The following is a 9,123-nucleotide window of genomic DNA, read 5'->3' on the forward strand; positions in this document are numbered from 1 at the left end:
GTAAGGGCAAAAAAGCCAGCCGGATTCCTGTTTGTACACTCTCACACCTCAGGAGGGTGTGAGCAGAAACCTATGTTAAGTACAGCCCACAGGCTGCACTCGTATATCTTTGGGCACTGCAATTAGCTCGAGTTGATGCATCTTGATGCAAAGAATAATGGCTTACAGTAGTACTTATGTCAGGCAGCATATCTACTTATGCTTAGCAATATTATTACTATATAATTGAGTTAATACCTTACCGTTAGTAGTAAATGTAAATGAAATATTAGCCAATTTGAACACATCACAATATATGTATTGTGGTTGGCGGCCTCCTGACCGCCGGTCACACAACTACATCCCATATGGATAGATATTGCTGCTGATAGTCATCATCACTGCATATCATTGCACTAGCCAGAAAGTACCCGCAGGGTCTTGCTACTTCTAATTTAGTCACACAATGGCGGTGATTCAGACCTGATTGCTGCTGTGCATTTTCGCACAGCGGGCGATCAGGTCCAAACTGCGCATGCATATGCACCATAATGCGCAGGCGCATCGCATGGGTACAAAGCGGATCACTGCTCAGCGTTGGGTTTGTGTGACAGATTCGTTCGTACGGGCGATCGCAAGGAGATTGACAGGAAGAAGGCGTTTGTGGGTGTCAACTGACCATTTCATGGGAGTGTCTGGAAAAACGCAGGCGTGTCCATGCGTTTGCAGGGAGGGTTCCTGACGTCAATTCCGCTCCCGGACAGGCTGATGTGATCGCAGCGGCTGAGTAAGTCCTGGGCTGCGCAGAGACTGCACAAAATCTGTTTGTACAGCTCTGCTACACATGCGTTCGCATACTTGCACAGCTAAAATACACTCCACCTGTAGGCGGCGACGATCAGGTCTGAATTAGGCCCAATATGTAAACACACACTTACTCACACAAGTGATCTATACTGAATTAGCCCCTTTTCTCTGACGTCCTAGTGGATGCTGGGTACTCCGTAAGGACCATGGGGTATAGACGGGCTCCGCAGGAGACTGGGCACTCTTAAAAGAAAGATTAGGTACTATATCTGGTGTGCACTGGCTCCTCCCTCTATGCCCCTCCTCCAGACCTCAGTTAGTATTTGTGCCCGGCCAGAGCTGGATGCACCCTAGGGGCTCTCCTGAGCTTCCTAGAAAAGAAAGTATTTGTTAGGTTTTTTATTTTCAGTGAGATCTGCTGGCAACAGACTCACTGCTACGTGGGACTGAGGGGAGAGAAGCGAACCTACCTGCTTGCAGCTAGCTTGGGCTTCTAAGGCTACTGGACACCATTAGCTCCAGAGGGATCGAACACAGGCCCAGTCCTCGGTTGTCCGGTCCCGGAGCCGCGCCGCCGTCCCCCTTGCAGAGCCAGAAGTTGAAAATTGGCGGCTGAAGACTCCGGTCTTCATTAAGGTAGCGCACAGCACTGCAGCTGTGCGCCATTGCTCCCTTAGCACACCACACACTCCGGTCACTGATGGGTGCAGGGCGCTGGAGGGGGGCGCCCTGGGCAGCAATTAGATTACCTTACTTGGCGAAAAGCACATAATACAGTCTGATAAACTGTATATGTGCATTAACCCCCGCCATTAAAGTACATAAAAGGACAGAAGCCCGCCACTGAGGGGGCCGGGCCTTCTTCCTCAGCACACCGGCGCCATTTTCTCTTCACAGCTCAGCTGGAAGGAAGCTCCCCAGGCTCTCCCCTCTAGTATCCTGGTACACAAAGGGTAAAAAAGAGAGGGGGGGGCACATAAATTTAGGCGCAAAACTGTGTATATAAGCTGCTATAGGGGAAAAATCACTCAGTATAGTGTACATCCCTGTATTATATAGCGCTGTGGTGTGTGCTGGCATACTCTCTCTCCAAAGGGCCTGGTGGGGGAACTGTCTTCAAATAGAGCATCCCCTGTGTGTGTGGTGTGTCGGTACGCGTGTGTCGACATGTCTGAGGTAAAAGGCTCCTCTAAGGAGGTGATAGAGCGGATAACTGTGTGGGAGGGTGTCTCCGTCAACAACGCTGACACCTGTTTGGATATGTGTAAGTGCTGAGGTAAAATTATTGCACAAAAGGTTAGGGAACAGAAAGGAAATCTACCCTGGTCTGTCCCTATGTCACAGAGTCCTTCAGAGTCTCTCTATGCTCACTATCCAAAATAACAAAGTATCGACACGGAGTTTAACTCCACTGTCGACTACGATAATGCAAAGTTACAGCCAAGAGGGCTAAAAGATATTCAATATATGATTATTGGAATAAAAGATGATTTGCATATCACTGATGACTCATCTGTCCCTGACACGAGAGTACACATGTTAAGGGGAAGAATGCTGAGGTAAATTTCCCTCCTTTCATGAGGAAAAAGAGCGGGAATCTCCAGACAAGAGACGGCAGCTTCCCACAAGAGAATTCTCAGGCTGTATCCTTTCCCCACCAGGGCCAGGATGTGTTGAGAATCTTCCCCTTGGGTGTCCTGTTTGCACTAGCTATTCTCAGGGATCCTGCAGATAGTGTGCACATTCTAGTATACTACCCAGACCGGCGATTGTGTCGGCATGGGTTTATAGCGCTGTGGCAGCGTGGACAGGTACCTTATCAGCAGAGATTGAGACCCTAGTATGCATATAAATATGATAGATATATAATTATAAAGCATGCCCAAAGGGACATGAGTATACTGGGTCCTAGAGACAAAAGCTATGTCGATTTCTGCTTGACGTGTCCTGTAGAATATACATTGGACAGATGATGCCGACTTAAGAGGCATATGGAAGGCTGAGGATTGTGTGGAGAAAGGTTCTCGGGCCTGGTCTCCACAGCTATAGCTGGTAATTCTGATATTTTGCCTTATATTCCTGCACAGCCTAGGAAAGCACGACATTATTAAATGCAGCTTTTCGAATAAAGAAACAAGAAAGTCTGAGGAGCGTCCTTTCTTGTCAGAGCCGGTGGCAGAGGAAAGAAGCTGTACAACACAGCTAGTCCCCAGGAACAGAAGTCCTCCCCGGCCTCTACAAAAATCCACCGCATGTCGCTGGGGCTCCACAGGCGGAGCTAGGCCCGGTGGGGACACGCCTTCGTAAGTTCAGCCACAAGTGGGTTCACTCCCTGTTAGATCCCTGGGCAATAGAAATTGTATCGCAGGGATACAGGCTGGACTTTGAGAAGATGCCCCCTCACCGAGGACCCGGCGGGCTTCCCCCCAAGAGAGGGAGCCAGTGTTAACTGCAATTCGTAAATTGTATCTTCAACAGGTGGTGGTCAAGGGTCCCCTCCTTCAACAAGAGGGTGTTTTTATTCGACCATGTTATAATCCCGAAACCAGACGGTTCGGTTAGACCTATATTGAATTAAAATCCCTGAACATATACCTGAAAAGGTTCAGGTTCAAGATGGAATCGCTAAGAGCGGTCATTGCAAGCCTGAAATGAATCGGGACATAAGGGATGCATACCTTCGTGCCCCCATTTATCCACCTCATCAGGCGTACCTCAGAATTGCGGTACGGGATTGTCATTACCAATTTCACCAAGGTAATGGCGGATATGATGGTGCTCCTGCGGAAGCAAGGTGTCACTATTATCACATACTCGGATGATCTCCTCATAAAAGCGAGATCAAGAGAGCAGTTGCTGGACAGCGTATCACCTTCTCTGGAAGTGAAACGGCAACACGACTGGATTCTATATATTCTGAAGTCGCAGTTGGTACCTACAGCTCATCTGCCTCGCCTAGGCATGATCCTAGACACAGACCAGAAGAGGGTTTATCTCACGATAGAGAGAGCTCAGGAGCTAATGACACTGGTCAGGAATCTATTGAAAACCAAAACAGGTGTCAGTGCATCACTGCACTCGAGTACTGGGAAGGATGATGGCATCACACGAGGCCATCCCCTTCGGCTGGTTCCATGCAAGTACAATGGAACTTACTGGACAAGTGGTCCGGATCACATCTTCAGATGCATCGGTTAATCACCCTATCCCCCAGGGCCAGGGTGTCTCTCCTGTGGTGGCTGCGGAGTGCTCACCTTCTCGAGGGCCGCAGATTCGGCATTCAGGACTGGGTCCTGGTGACCACGGATGCAAGCCTCCGAGGGTGGGGGGCAGTTACACAGGGAAGAAAATTCCAAGGTTGTGGTCAAGCCAACAGACTTGCCTTCACATCAATATCCTGGAACTAAGGGCCATATACAACGCCCTAAGTCAAGCGGAGTTCCTGCTTCGCGACCAACCGGTTCTGATCCAGTCAGACCACAGGGGCTCATGTAAACTGCCAGGGCGGCACAAGGAGCAGGGTGGCGAGGGTAGAAGCCACCAGAATTCTTCGCTGGGCGGAGAATCAAGTAAGCGCACTGTCAGCAGTGTTCATTCCGTGAGTGGACACGACCTCCACCCGGGAAAGTGGTGACTTCATCAGGAAGTCTTCACGCAGTTTTGCAAATTGATGGAAACTGCCTCAGGTGGACTACATGGCGTCCCACCTCAATAAAAAGATAAAAAAGGTTTTACGCTGGGTCAAGGGACTCTCAGGCGATAGCTGTGGTCGCCCTAGTAACACCGTGGGTGTTCCAGTCGGTCTATATATTCCCTCCTCTTCCTCTCAGACCCAAGGGCTGAGAATTGTAATAAACGGAGGAGTGTGAACAATATTCTTTGCTCCGGATTGGCCAAGAAGGACTCGGTACCCGGAACTGCAAGAAATGCTCTCAGAGGACCCATGGCCTCTGCCTCTCAGTCAGGACATGTTGCAACAGGGACCCTGTCTGATCCAAGACTTACCGCGGCTGCGTTGGACGGCATGGCGGTTGAACGCCGGATCCTAGCGGAAAAGGGCATTCCGGATGCAGTTATTCCTACGCTGATAAAGGCTAGGAAAGACGTGACAGCAAGACTTTTTCACTGTATATGGCGAAAATAGGTTGCTTGGTGTGTGGCCGGGAAGGCCCTACAGAGGAATTCCAGGGGGGTCGATTCCTGCACTTCCTACAGTCAGGAGTGACTATGGGCCTAAAATTAGGATCCATAAAGGCCAAGATTTCGGCCCTATCCCTTTTTCTCTCAAAAAGAACTGGCTTCACTGCCTGAAGTTCGGACGTTGTTACAGGGGTGCTGCATATTCAGCCCCTTTTGTGCCTCCAGTGGCACCTTGGGATCTTAACGTGTGTTGGATTCCTAAAATCCCACTGGTTTGAGCCACTTAAGACCGTGGAGCTAAAATATCTCACGTGGAAAGTGGTCATGCTTTTGGCCTTAGCTTGGACTAGGCGTGTGTCAGAATTGGCGGCTTTGTCATGTAAAAGCCCATATCTGATCTTCCATATGGAAAGGGCAGAATGGAGGACTCGTCCCCAATTTCTCCCTAAGGTGGTATCATCGTTTCATTTGAACCAACCTATTGTGGTGCCTGCGGCTACTAGGGACTTGGAGGATTCCAAGTTGCTGGACGTAGTTCGGGCCCTGAAACTTTGTTTCCAGGACGGCTAGAGTCAGAAAAACTGACTCGCTATTTATCCTGCATGCACCCAACAAGCTGGGTGCTCCTGCTTAAAAGCAGACTATTGCTCGCTGAATCTGTAGCACGATTCAGCTTGCACATTCTGCGGCTGGACTGCCGCATCCTAAATCAGTAAAAGCCCATTCCACGAGGAAGGTGGGCTCTTCTTGGGCGGCTGCCCGAGGGGTCTCGGCTTTACAACTTTGCCGAGCTGCTACTTGGTCGGGTTCAAACACTTTTGCTAAATTCTACAAGTTTGATACCCTGGCTGAGGAGGACCTTGAGTTTGCTCATTCGGTGCTGCAGAGTCATCTGCACTCTCCCGCACGTTTTGGAGCTTTGGTATAATCCCCATGGTCATTACAGAGTACCCAGCATCCACTAGGACGTCAGAGAAAATAAGAATTTACTCACCGGTAATTCTATTTCTCGTAGTCCGTAGTGGATGCTGGGAGCCCGTCCCAAGTGCGGACTCTCTGCAATACATGTATATAGTTATTGCTTAACTAAAGGGTTATTGTATGAGCCATCTGTTGAGAGAGGCTCAGTTATTGTTCATACTGTTAACTGGGTATAGTTATCACGAGTTGTACGGTGTGATTGGTGTGGCTGGTATGAGTCTTACCCTGGATTCCAAATCCTTTCCTAGTAATGTCAGCTCTTCCGGTCACAGTTTCCCTAACTGAGGTCTGGAGGGGGGGCATAGAGGGAGGAGCCAGTGCACACCAGATATAGTACCTAATATTTCTTTTAAGAGTGCCCAGTCTCCTGCGGAGCCCGTCTATACCCCATGGTCCTTACGGAGTACCCAGCATCCACTATGGACTACGAGAAATAGAATTACCGGTGAGTAAATTCTTATTATTTAGTAACTCAGTTAGTTTCATTACACCATATATGCATAAGCAGGGATACCCCTAAAACCTGGACTATTGAGGTGGTTTGATGACTATCGAGGTTATTCAGTAAAGATTGCAGATTCTGCTAAAAAGCAGAATCTGCAATCCTTTTTTTCATATGCGGTGGGCCCCCTATTGCAGGGCAAGGTAAATGGCTAAATGCTAAATGGCCTGCCCAACGTCTGCGACCGCAATTTAATTTTCGACGGGCCACCCCCCGCATAGTTCGGACCCCGTCCGCCACGTGAATGTCTCTGCATGTCAAACAGGTAGAGGCATTCACAGCCAATGTGATCGGATCGCATTGGCTGCTAGCGCAAGTGCAGGAAGGGGCCTGCGCGTGCGCACTACCGCCACCGCCAGGGTTATAATGGTCGCATTAATTAGCGATGCAACCTGAATAACCGCCTATGTTTGAGAACCACTGTATTAAACAATAGATTATTATCTTAACATCACCTGATTTTAAAACATCTTTGGGACAAGCATTTTGCTGCACCACTCAGGACAGCAAGATCTGGAAGTCATATGACTCTAAACACAGTTATGTATAATTTTATTCTGCTTGACTAGGTCGAGGACACCATGGGACTGATTCAGAGGTGGATGCTAACAGCAGAGTCGCTATATCTTTGCTGTGCTAAAATATGCAAATGCAATAAGAGGCAGTTAGTGTAAAAAGATGGCCACTGCCGGCTTCTGCTGGTCCAAAGATGCAGCATTAGATCCCCACTGTGACAATCAGACAGGCGTTGGCCATCTGAGCACAGCTGGGTACATACTAGGCAACATATCGGCTGTTCGAGAGAATGGCCAATATATTGCTAGCAGGTCGGCAGGTGTATGCAAATGATATGTCTGTGAAGGATGTCATTCACAGACATATCGCAGAGGCTGTGCAGCCCAGCCAATGAGCGATATATCTTCAGATATTTCCCTCTACTTTCTCAGGAGTCATATTGGGGCACATGTGCATTGAGCCCCGCCACAGTCAACTAAACACCGGTCAGTCAGGCCCCATGTTTGTGAAATCTGCAAGACTCCCACAAAGCCCATAGGTGAAGCCTTTATCATTAAGACCTTATCAGAGCTGTCAGAATATTTCATACATATACTGTTTAGTAAGCAACACTGGTAAACATCAGCTGACCAGATATCAATCAAATGAATGGAAATCAAACACTGGACTCATCTACAATTACAGTATGAAACTGCCTGTGTGAAAATAGAGAAGAGATGAGATACAGTACTGCAAATTGGCTCAGAATAAGAAAATGGATAATTTTTTTGAACGTATGATTATTTTCCTCTTCTCAATAGACATCAGCCTGTGTTTTGTACCAATTTATGACCAATGATTTAAATATTAAAGCAAAACATACATTAAAATGCAAATAACCCCATCCCCATAAAAGGAACTAAAACAAACATACATAAAAAGCGCAGCATGAAATTCTGTTTTGAATGACATTTATTCACTGCAAGCTGAACATAGTGTTTTCTCTGTGGATTGAACTTGATGACACTGAGCTCTTGAATCTAGATTCATACAGTAAACAGCACAACTAAGTCCTGTACCTGCTGACTGGGTTCTTACCTCCATCTCCATACCTCCTTCAGGTCCTATCCTTCTTCATATGCTCTGGTTCTGGGCAGAGGCTCAACTGAAGCTGGTTTGTTATGTTCTATCTGTTTGTCTGCTCAAATTATAGGGGGAGAGTTAAAGTTAATAAGTTGCCTACATAGCATTTCAAAGACTAGATAAAGCATGGCTAGAAGCCAAACGGTTGCAATGGGCAATTTCTCCAATCTGGCTCTGTAGAAGGTTGGAAACATCTCTCTAGAGGGGTAGCCAGAACATTCTGAAGGGGCCCCCAACCCAATGCATCTAGAAAGACACATCTCCGCAGCAATTGTTCATTTTGTGCCCATAATAGTTCCCTGGTTTTATTTTCTGTACCATAGTAGTGCCTTAGTTAATGTTATATCCCACAGTGGTGCCCTAGTTCACATTACACAGAGCCTTGTAGAGTGATAAAGGGGAGATAAATAAGCTCTCAATCAATCAGCTCCCAACTGTCAGTTTTCAAACGCAGTCTGTAGCATGGCAGTTAGGAGGTGATTGGCTGGTAATTTATCGCACCGCTTTATCACTCCCAAGGCTTAGTACATCTCCCCCCATGTCACATTGTTGGTCTGCCAGTACACACTATGCAACACAGTACCACCAATTAACATTATGGTATACACTGTCCCTAGTTCATATTATCCCACATTACAGTGCTACCAGTTCATATTATGCCACAGTATAGTGATTCCACTATGCCACATTACACTTCCCCAGTTCATATTATGTAACATTATAGTGCCATCCAGTATATATTATGACACACTATAGTGCCTTCACTTCATATTGTGGATTTGGGATAGAATGTTAGCATCTCCAGCATGGGAGCCAAGTAATGGCTTGGAGGTTGGGGGCGAGAATGTTGCTTTATCCCTCAATACCATATTGACTGTTTGTTTGAAAAGACTGCCTGCTTATCTACTAATATTGACATGAATTGCTTTATGGTTATCGACTGCATGCCTTCACAAAGAAGCTACTCTACTTAATAACCAAGTGTTTTAGCTGGTAAAGTCACATATGCATATTTGAAAGTCTGCCTGCTTATCCACTAATTTCATACTTATCTACTCTCCCAGAAGTTGCTGGAG

The 9,123-nt window shown here is 47.2% G+C and overlaps 1 long non-coding RNA gene across 2 annotated transcripts in view; it reads right to left on the bottom strand.

Moving 5' to 3' along the window:
- The window catches only part of LOC134911419 (uncharacterized), a 296,554-nt gene extending 288,465 nt beyond the window's left edge, over positions 1-8,089 (bottom strand). The window contains exon 1 of one of the 2 annotated variants that reach the window (XR_010176551.1): positions 8,003-8,089. This is a non-coding gene — a long non-coding RNA (uncharacterized LOC134911419). The remainder of the gene's footprint in view (positions 1-8,002) is intronic. The other variant, XR_010176550.1, reaches the window with a different exon arrangement.
- Between the last annotated feature and the right edge of the window lie 1,034 nt (positions 8,090-9,123).

Source organism: Pseudophryne corroboree, chromosome 4 (genome assembly GCF_028390025.1).
Source record: "Pseudophryne corroboree isolate aPseCor3 chromosome 4, aPseCor3.hap2, whole genome shotgun sequence".
Lineage (NCBI taxonomy): Eukaryota > Metazoa > Chordata > Amphibia > Anura > Myobatrachidae > Pseudophryne > Pseudophryne corroboree.